The 10,429-nt window shown below is 34.5% G+C and overlaps 1 pseudogene; it reads right to left on the bottom strand.

Annotated features, from left to right (window-relative positions):
- Window positions 1-9,287: 9,287 nt before the first annotated feature.
- LOC123935741 lies at window positions 9,288-9,413 on the bottom strand (annotated as a pseudogene).
- Between the last annotated feature and the right edge of the window lie 1,016 nt (window positions 9,414-10,429).

Below are 10,429 nucleotides of genomic sequence, written 5' to 3'. Positions count from 1 at the left end.
TTGCATCATAATATGGAAACATAGTAACCTACTGGAGTTCTGGAAAACATTTTCAGGAGAATGATATAAATAGCAATAAGTCATTAAAGTATACCATTTGTCTTCATATGTGTAGTTCAGTAATCACTTCAAAGAAATATGCTAAATAATTGGGAAAAATTATTTCTAATGCTAGGGTGAACTTTTCAAGAATTGAGTATATGAGGAAGTCTAAATCAATACAACTTTATTTTTAAAATAATACTTTGTGTGATGAATCCAGAATTAATCTAATTTTAGTGTATCATACTGAATTACATACATATTTCCACACCTATACACATAGTACTTGCAGATTTCTAGGACAAAAATATGTCACTTTTTTGATAAAAGATTTCATTTATTTGGGAGAGAGAGTGAGAGCATGTGAGAGAGAGAGCACCAGCAGGGGTTTGGGGTAGAGGGAGAAGCAGACTCCCTCAGGAGCAGGAACCCCTATGTGGGACATGAACCCAGAATCCTGGAATCATGACCAGAGCTGAAGGCAGACACTTAACTGACTGAGCCACCCAGTTGCCCCCAAAATATTTCACTTTTTTTTTCCATTTTATTTATTTTTTTCAGCGTAACAGTATTCATTCTTTTTGCACAACACCCAGTGCTCCATGCAAAACGTGCCCTCCCCATTACCCACCACCTGTTCCCCCAACCTCCCAGCCCTGACCCTTCAAAACCCTCAGGTTGTTTTTCAGAGTCCATACTCTCTTATGGTTCGCCTCCCCTTCCAATTTTTTTTTTAATAAACATATAATGTATTGGATTGGGAGGGAAAATATTTCACTTTTAAAGTGAAGAAGATTATGATGCTCAAATAGAATTTGAAGCATTTTTAAAAATTTCTTCAGTTAAGGAATTTCATTTTGAAACTTTAAAATTTCAACATCTAATGTCTTTAATTCTCTTATGCCACAAATCTCTTCATCATTAGGTAGTTCCACAGCACCACAGAAAATTTCTACTTTCATGAGATGTAATCTTTAGTGTGTCTAAAAGTGAAAGGATAGTCAACTTCTCCCCAGACTCAGTTTATGTAGAAGTATTTGCAATACTTTTATGTGAAAATGTTGTCTAAGTGAAGAATAGGATCTACCAGGGTTCAAATCTGCACACAGGAGACATGCTGTTTGGCAAACAAGATAAAGATGCCAAGTATGTCTCTCAGCTTATAACTTGGACATGACCATGATCCCAACTCACAAGAGGGTAGTAAGTTTATCATTTATTGAAGATTAATGTTGGGTTTATTAAGCTGCTAATGATGAATTGGATAATAATCAGAATTGATTGACATTAAGAAGGAAAATGTGGGCTAGAATTGACCTGTGAATATCTTTTTTTAAAAGATTTTATTTATTCATTTGACGGACAGAGATCACATGTAGTCAGAGAGGCAGAGAGGAGGAAGCAGACTCCCCGCTGAGCAGAAAGCCCAAGGCAGGGCTCGATCCCAGGACCTTGGGATCATGACCTGAGCCCAAGGCAGAGGCTTTAACCCACTGAGCCACCCAGGTGCCCCTACCTGTGACTATCTTAAGTGGAAGATGTTCACAAATAAAATCTGAACTAAACATGAGATTTTAACATGAGATTTATTTATTCCTTTTGAGTTTTTCCAGAGAGTTGGCAAGAAATTTCTGACTACAATTTCTCATTCTCCATTGATTTATTTGTATCCCTTGATTATGTTTTTCATAAAATCAGACTCATTTTCTGGCAGGGGATCATTAAATATTTGCTTACAAAATCATTTGTGCTTTTGTATAAATCACATATTCTAGTTTCCTGGTGAATAATGGATTAGGTCAAGTAAGAACTGGAAGGAGAAACATTTCACTCACCTAGGATGTTCTACAGAAGGTTATTAGATCCACAAATGTTTGTGATTTTAGACAAGCCAAGGCAAAGAAGGGCAGAGCAGTTATGCTGTATTAATGCCCACATTTGATGGATGAAAAATTGGGCACATACAAAGGATATGCATTAGGAAAAACATAGATCCTAATTTTTAGTATTTCCTATAAGTTTATTTTGCCTTTTAATATCTGATAGCAACATAAGTAGCTTATTTCTACCCCTGATTTCTCATAGTTCAGTATATTCTATGTGGAAAATGCATCTCCCTAGTTTCAATGACTTATAGAATATGATGAATATCTTGTAACAAATAAATTAATATAAATGTCACAAATATCACAACATGCAAATTTATTAATAAATGATTTAAAATCCTCAATAAAAGTAAGTGATTTTTAAAAATATTTCAGTGGTGCAATTGCTGGGTCATAGGGTAGTTCTATTTTCAACATTTTGAGGAACCTCCATGCTGTTTTCCAGAGTGGTTGCACCAGCTTGCATTCCCACCAACAGTGTATGTTTATTAAAAAAAAAATTTGGAAGGGGAGATGAACCATGAGAGACTATAGACTCTGAAAAACAGCCTGTGGGTTTTGAAGGGTCAGGGGTGGGATGTTGGGGGAACAGGTGGTGGGTAATAGGGAGGGCACGTTTTGCATGGAGCACTGGGTGTTGTGCAAAAACAATGAATACTGTTATGCTGAAAAAATAAATAAAATGGAAAAAAATTTCAGTGATCTAGCCATGACATAAGCCACCAAATTGATGATTCAGCTGATATGGCTAATTAACTAGGTGTCTTGCTGCTTCTCTAAGGATTCCTACTAAAAGGGTACACAGTATAGAATGTTGCTTTTTTATAGTTCCATATACCTTGTGAAAGTGATAAGCACGTGTAAATATTGAGAAGATTACAGACCTTCCAGTCACACAGTACCTATAACCTTATAGAGGTCGGAGTAATTTCACTAACTTCACCTTTATGGAACACAATTATATAATGGTTAAGTACATAGCATTCAGAATTAAATGCACCTGGGTTTAAATCTAAGCACAGCAATTCATTAGTTATCTGACCTTGGTTACTTTATCTCGATTTTTCTTCATTTCTTCATCTGTAAAATGGGAAAAATACTGGTACTTGCCTCACAGCATTGAGAAGAGGAGAAGTAGCGAACTAATTTGTAAAGAACTTAACAAAATGCTAAGTGCATACCAATTAGTTAATACATAAATGAGAGCTCTTGTTGCTGCCACCAACACTGCAGCTGTTATTGTTGTTATTAGAATACCATATGAAATCCCAAAGAAGCAAATTGGGAAAAGGAAAAGAAAGACAAAGAATAAGGAATAGTGATACATTTCCACTGTAGTATATATAAGAATAATAAGTATGTATGTATGTATCTATATCTAGATAGATAAATAGATGATAGATATATGAGTAGGGGCTTACTAGCTAATTTCTTAAACTTTCCCACATAATTATACAGAAAGTAAACTGTCTTTCCTGGTTTGCCAACATCTATAACTCTTTTATTTTTTAAATTTTATTTTAAATCCAGTATGTTTAACATAGTGTTTTTTTAGTTTCAGGTGCACAGTATAGCGACTGAACAATTATGTGCATCACTCAGTGTTCATTGAGATAAGTGTACTCTTAGTCCTCTTCACCTGTTTCATCCATCTCCCAAGCACCGCCCTTCTAATAACCATCAGTTCTCTAAAGTTTGTGCTTTTTACTTTGTCTCTTTTTTCCTTGTTTGTTTTAGTTCTTAAATTCCCCATAAATGAAATCATATGGCATCTTTCTTTTTTTTTAGTTTTTATTTAAATTCCAATTAGTTTACATACAGTGTAATATTAATTTCAGTGTAATTTAGTGATTCAACACTTCCATGCATCACCTGTTGCTCATTACAAGTGCACTCCTTAATCCCCATCATCTATTTAACCTATCCCTCTACCCACCTCACTTCTGGTAACCACCAGTTTGTTATATGTAGATTAGAGTCTGTTTCTCAGTTTGTGTCTCTCATTTTTGCTCCTATATTGTTTGTTTTGTTTCTTAAACTCCACATAGAGTGAAATCATATGATATTTGTCTTTCTCTAACCACCTTATTTTGCTTAGCATTTCACTCTCCAGATTGATCCATATTGTTTTAAATGACAAGATTTCATTATTTTGTATGACTGAGTAATATTCCATTTTACATTCATCTATACATATATGTATAAATTATATATATATATATATATATATAATCACATCTTCCTTATCCACTCATCTATCAATTGACACATGGGATCCTTCTATAATCTGGCTATTTCAAATAATGCTGCAATAAACATAGGGGTGCATATATCCTTTCAAATTAGTGATTTTGTATTTCTTTGGGTAAATACACAGTAGTGTGATTGTTGCAACATATAATGATTCTATTTTTAAGTTTTTGGGGAAGCTCCATACTGTTTTCCACAGCAGCTGCACCAGTTTGCATTCTCACCAAGGTAGCAAGTGGATTACTTTTTCTCCCCATCTTCACCAACTCTTATTGTTTCTTGTGGTTTTCATTTTATCCATTCTCACAGACGTGAGGTGATATTTCATTGTAGTTTTGACTTTCATTTCCTTGATGGCTAGTAATTATAAGCATCTTTTCATGTATCCGTTGGCCATCAGTATGTTTTCTTTGGAGAAATTTCTATTTATGTCCTCTGCCCAGTTTTAAATTGGATATTTGGTGTTTTGGTGTTGACTTATGTAAGTTTTATATATATATATTATATATATATAATTTTATATATAATATATATACATATACATGTATGTATATACATACATGTATGTATACATATACATGTATGTACATATGTATGTACATATATATACATATAACATGTATATATATATATATAAAACTTACATAAGTCAACACCAAAACACCAAATGTATATATATATATACTTTTTTAAAAAATTATTTAAAATCCACTTAGTTAACATACAGTGTAATATTAGTTTCAGGTGTACAATATACTGATTCAACACTTCCATTCAACTCCCAGTGCTCATCACAAGTGCACAAACCCTTTATTAAAAATATTTCAATTGCAAATATCTTCTCCCATTCTGTCAGTTGCATTTTAGTTCTATTGATTGTTTCTTTCACCGTGTAGAACCATTTTATTTTGATGTAGTCCCAATAGTTTTATTTTTGCTTTTGTTTCCCTTGCCTCATGAGACAGATCTACAAAAATACTGATATAGTCAATGTCAGAGAAATTACTGTCTGTGCTCTCTTTTAAGATTTTTATGGTTTCAGGTCTCACCTTTTGGCCCTTAATCCATTTTGAGTTTATTTTTGTATATGGTGTAAGAAAGTGGTCCAATTTTATTCTTTTACATGTAGCTGTCCGGTTTTCCTAACAACATTTGTTGAAAAGATTTTTCCCATTGCATATTCTTGACTCTTTTGTCAAAAATTAATTGACCATGTAATTTTGGGTTTACATATGGGCTCTCTATTATGTTCTATTGATCTATGCGCCAGTAACATACTATTTTGATTACTACTGCTTTGTAATAATCTGAGATCATAATACCTCCAGTTCTGTTTTTCATTTTCAAGGTTGTTTTGACTATTTAGTGTCTGTTGTGAACACATGCAAATTTTAGGATTGTTTGTTCTAGTTCTGTGGAAAATGCTGTTGGCATTTTGACAAGGATTGCATTAAATCTCTAGATTGCTTTAAGTAGTGTAGAAATTTTAATAATATTTGCTTTTCCAATCCATGGACATAAAACATCTTTTCATTTGTTCATTTGATCTTCAATTTCTTTCATTAGTGTTTTATAGTTTTCAGAGTACAAGTTTTTCACCTCTTTGGTTAAGTTTATTCCTGGGTATTTTTATTATTTTTGGTGCAATTGTAAATGGATTTTTTCTTAATTTCTATTTCTGATGCTTCATTATTAGTGTATATAAGTGCAACAGATTTCTGTATACTTATTTTGTATCCTGTGACCTTACTGAATTAATTTATTAGTTATAGAAAATTTCTGGTGGAGTGTTTAGGTTTTTCTATATATAGTATGTCATCTGCAAATAATTAAAGATTTACTTTTTCCTTACCAATTCAGATGACTTTTATTCTTTTTTCTTGTCTGATTGTTGTGGCTAGGACTTCCAGTACTATGTTGAATAAAAGTGTTGAGAGTGGACATCCTTTTCTTATTCCTGACCCTAGGAGAAAATTTTTTTTTTTAACCATTGAGTATGATGTTAACTGTGGGTTTTTCATATACAACATTTATTATGTTAAGGTATATTCCCTCCATTTTATTGGAGGGTTTTCATCACGAATTGATGTTGTACTTTGTCAATTGTTTTTTCTGCATCAATTGAAATTATCACAGGGTTTATGTAGTGTGACAGTCTTTGTTTTAAAGTTATTTTGTTTGATATAAGTATTGCTACCCAAACTTTCTTTTCACATCTATTTGCATGATAAATGCTTCTTTATCCTTCAATTTAAATCTTATTGTGTCTTTAGATCTTAAAAGAGTCTTATAGGCAGCATATAAATGAGTCTTGTTTTTCATCCTGTAGTCACTCTATCTCTTTTGTTGAAGCATTGTTCTATTTACATTCAAAGTAATTATTGATAGGTATACACTTATTGCCATTTTGTTACTCATGTTATGGTTATTTTTTAGTTCTTCATTCACATATTCTCTTGCTCTCTTTTCTCATAGTTGGGTTTCTTTAGTGATAGACTTTGATTCCTTTATTTTTTGCATACCTATTACTGGTTTTTGATTTGTACTTATCATTCAGTTTTTTATATAATATCTTCCATATATAGCATTCTATATTAAGTTGACATTTGTTTATGTGTGAGTCCTTCCTTACTGCCCTCCCCCCATGTGTTACATATGGTCTCATGCTTTACATCCTTTTATTTTGTGAATCCTTGACTGATTTTTAGAGATATGCTGATTTTTACTGCTCTGGTGCTTCCTAATTTACTTATTCCTACTTATGGTCTTTTCTTTGAAAGAGTCCCTTTTAACATTTATTGTAGGACTGGTTTACTGGTCATGAATTCCTTTTGCTTTTGTCTGGGAAATTCTATCTCACCCTCTATTCTGAATGATAGCTGAATAGAGTATTCTTGGCTGCATATTTTTTCCTCTCAATACTTTGAATATATCATGCCACTCCCTTCTGGCTTGCAATGTTACTGCTGGAAAATCAGCTGATAGCCTTATGGGATTTTCCCTATATATAACAGTTTTCTTTATCTTGCTGCTTTTAAAATTCTTTGTTACTACATTTCCATTTTAGTTACTATGTCTCTTGATGTGGACTTCCTTGGGTTGATTTTGTTGGGGGTGAGGGTTCTTTGTGCCTTCTGGATCTGGATTTTTTTCCTTTCCAGGTCTTAGAAGTTTTCAGCTATTATTTCTTCAAGTAAATTTTCGGAGATCCCTGTAATATGAATGTTATTATGCTTGATGGTGTTATTAAATTATCTATATCTATCTTCATTTTGTATTTTTGCTTTCACCATTCAACTTGATTGCTTTCCATTACTCTATCCTCCAGGTCACCATCCATTCTCCTTCTTCTAGTCTACTATTCATTCCATCTAGTTATTTTTAATTTTATTTACTGAGTTCTCCATCTCTGATTTTTGTAATGTTTTCTCTCTTTTTGAAGGGTTTCACTGGGATCCTCCACTCTTTTCTCACATCCCTTGTCTTTATGATTATTATTTTAAATTTTCCATCGGGTATATTACTTATATCCATTTTGCTTATGTCTCTTGCTGTGATTTTGTCCTTTTTTAATATTTGGGACATAATCCTCTGTATCTTCATTTTGTCAAATTTTCTTTGTTTATATGCATTAGGAATATCTCCTGCTCTTTAAAGTAGAGATCTTATGAAGAAGAGGTTGTGTAGTGCCCTGTAGTGCAGTGTCTCCCGTTCTCTAGAATCTGGCATATCAGTGATGTCTCCTATAAATGTTGTGTTCACCCTGATATTGTGGCTGAACTATTTTTGCCTCAGCCTAGTCATCTACAATGCATCTCTTTGCCTTTTGTGGACATTATTTTGTCCCTTTGCTGTTAGTGTACCAGTCTGTGGCTGCCTTGGGTTTGAGTCAGACCTGGCATTTGCCAGACATGCAGTAGCACAGGGCTTCAGTTTGCTTTCCCTGTGTTGTTTCCTGTGAAGCTTTGTTGGTGGGCAGGGCCTAGAGTCAGATCAGGTCTCTGCCCTAGCCCACTAGTAAGCCATAGTCTGATTGTTTTGTGTGGTTATATTTCTCTTTTTCTTGGGTAGGAGTCACTTTAGATTGATACCCACTCCTCCCTGGGCTCCATACACACTTTCAGCTTGTGGCACTGCTTTGGATGGGTTCTGGCTAAGAGCATATTGGGTGTGGAAGGTCTACAGAAATGTACAAGGGTAAGTTGCAAGGCATTAGCAATGTTTGCACTGATATTCTGTGAAAGGGGACCTGGAGTAGGGGACTGGCTGGAGGTGGCATTTCTACAAGGGAACATGTGGATGGATCATACCATTAGCAAGTTAGGTAGTGAGTGTCAGCACTGCACTTGTTCTTGCAGGTGGCCATGTGTTTATGCTGGTGGATAGAGGAGAAGAATGGTGCTTTCCAGCTCTTTTAGTTTTGTTTCCGGACACTCTCAATGATCCCTGCCCCTTTAGCAAGAGCTCTGAGATTAATAAACAAATCTCCCTCCCATATACCCAAAGCATTTTTCAAACTGCTGGTAGGTTGTATCTCCTTTGGGTTGTTTCTTGTGCTGTGTCTTTAAAGGTAAGGACTCAGTTTCCTCTCACCGTCCTGACAGTCCAAGAGGTACGCCTGCTGATGTTTAAAGTTCCAGATTTTAAGTCTCACTGATTATAAGAACTCATGAAATTTGGCCCCTCTAGTGTCAAAGCCAAATGTTATGGAGATTCGTCTTTCCCCTCTGGGCTCCCCAGTGTCATAATTCTTTTCTCTCCCCTCTCTATGCCTGCAGTGTCTCTCCCTTCCATGGGCAGTTCCACAGGTCCATTTAGCTCCTGGCCATGTCTCAACCCGCTCAATACAGCCTTGTCTCTATATTTAGCTGTGGAGAGCTTGTTCTGCCAGACTTTCGTTCATTTTCTGGGTCATTTACACTGATGTGAATGTTATATAGTTAGTGAGCTTCTGGTCCTCCTACTCCGCATTCCCTGGATGTCAACATCTCTAACTGTTTTGAACAATCAGGGTTATAAGACAAAAAAAAAAAAAAAGCATTATTCTGCAAGCATTTTTGTTTTCCTTGTAAAGTATATGCCACATGCTTAGGAAAAAATTAATCAATAGGTGATTATTTACGTATTCCTAAATCATCATACAACTGATTTTAGATAAAGAATGTATCAGATATTAAACTGTTAAGGAGCAGATATTAATTACACTTGAACTAAGCCAAAAGGCTGAGAAGAAATCACAACTGATTTTGGAAAAGCCTTTTGATATTAAATAGATTTTTATTATTGTTATAACCATACACTCTGTCTTGTGGGGGAAAATAGGTTATCGTAGTTCTTAAATGTATTTAAAATAAAATATTTGGTTTGGAACTCTGGATTTGTAGATTTTTAGGGGAGGCATAGTAGAAGAGGATATTTTGGACATTGTAGAATGATCATTCCCTTTCATAAGGAAGAATTCCAGTAGGCACAGGACTTCTGAGAGCAAGATGATTATACAACAGACACTGCTTTCCTTTTTGTTCTTCTGAACACCCACAGAATATTCAGAAATATCCATCCATCTAGAAAGACATTTTACTAACATTGGCACAGAATGTCACAGCAAAGTAATTGTAGATGAGCAAGACTAGTATAAACATGTAAAATAGCATGAATACTGGTGCTTGAACCAAGCAACTGACATGCAAGATCATAGAGGAAGCTGAAGAACAGGACAAAATGCATGTAATTACTACAGTTTGTCAAGGACAGTGTAATAATTTAGAAAAGGAACTTTTGACTGCAGAGATACTCTGCATGGTGTGGAGAGATACTTTTGCTTATTATTTGCCAAAATTTCAAATACCATTTAGTGGCTAGAAAACTAAGTTGAGTCTATATATTTTCTGGACAATCAGGCAGCTTCTTTCTGGCACACAATGAGGAAATAAGGTTTACCAATGTTCTGCCTCAAGGTTCTGCCAACATACAGGTCTGGTATAGGATTATTTCCCCTAGCCAATCAACTCATTTTCTTCTGAGTGTTACTAGATTTGTTAAGTATTAGGGTGCAGAATTTCAAAATAGCAAAAGAAAGTCATAGGCAAAAATGCAGATGGTTCAGGATCTTGCCTTCAGAAGCTCAATTAGCAAAATGTCTAAAGAAGACCAATCTCTGAAGAGAACACTTGCATTTGATCAAATTATAACAATAAATATAGTTGTTATATATTGGTTCACAGTAATAAAAAAAAAAATCAACATTGCTG

Source organism: Meles meles, chromosome X, assembly GCF_922984935.1.
Source record: "Meles meles chromosome X, mMelMel3.1 paternal haplotype, whole genome shotgun sequence".
Classification (NCBI taxonomy): Eukaryota; Metazoa; Chordata; class Mammalia; order Carnivora; family Mustelidae; genus Meles; species Meles meles.
Note: the sequence above shows the minus strand (reverse complement) of the source record. Positions and strands in the feature narration are given on the sequence as shown.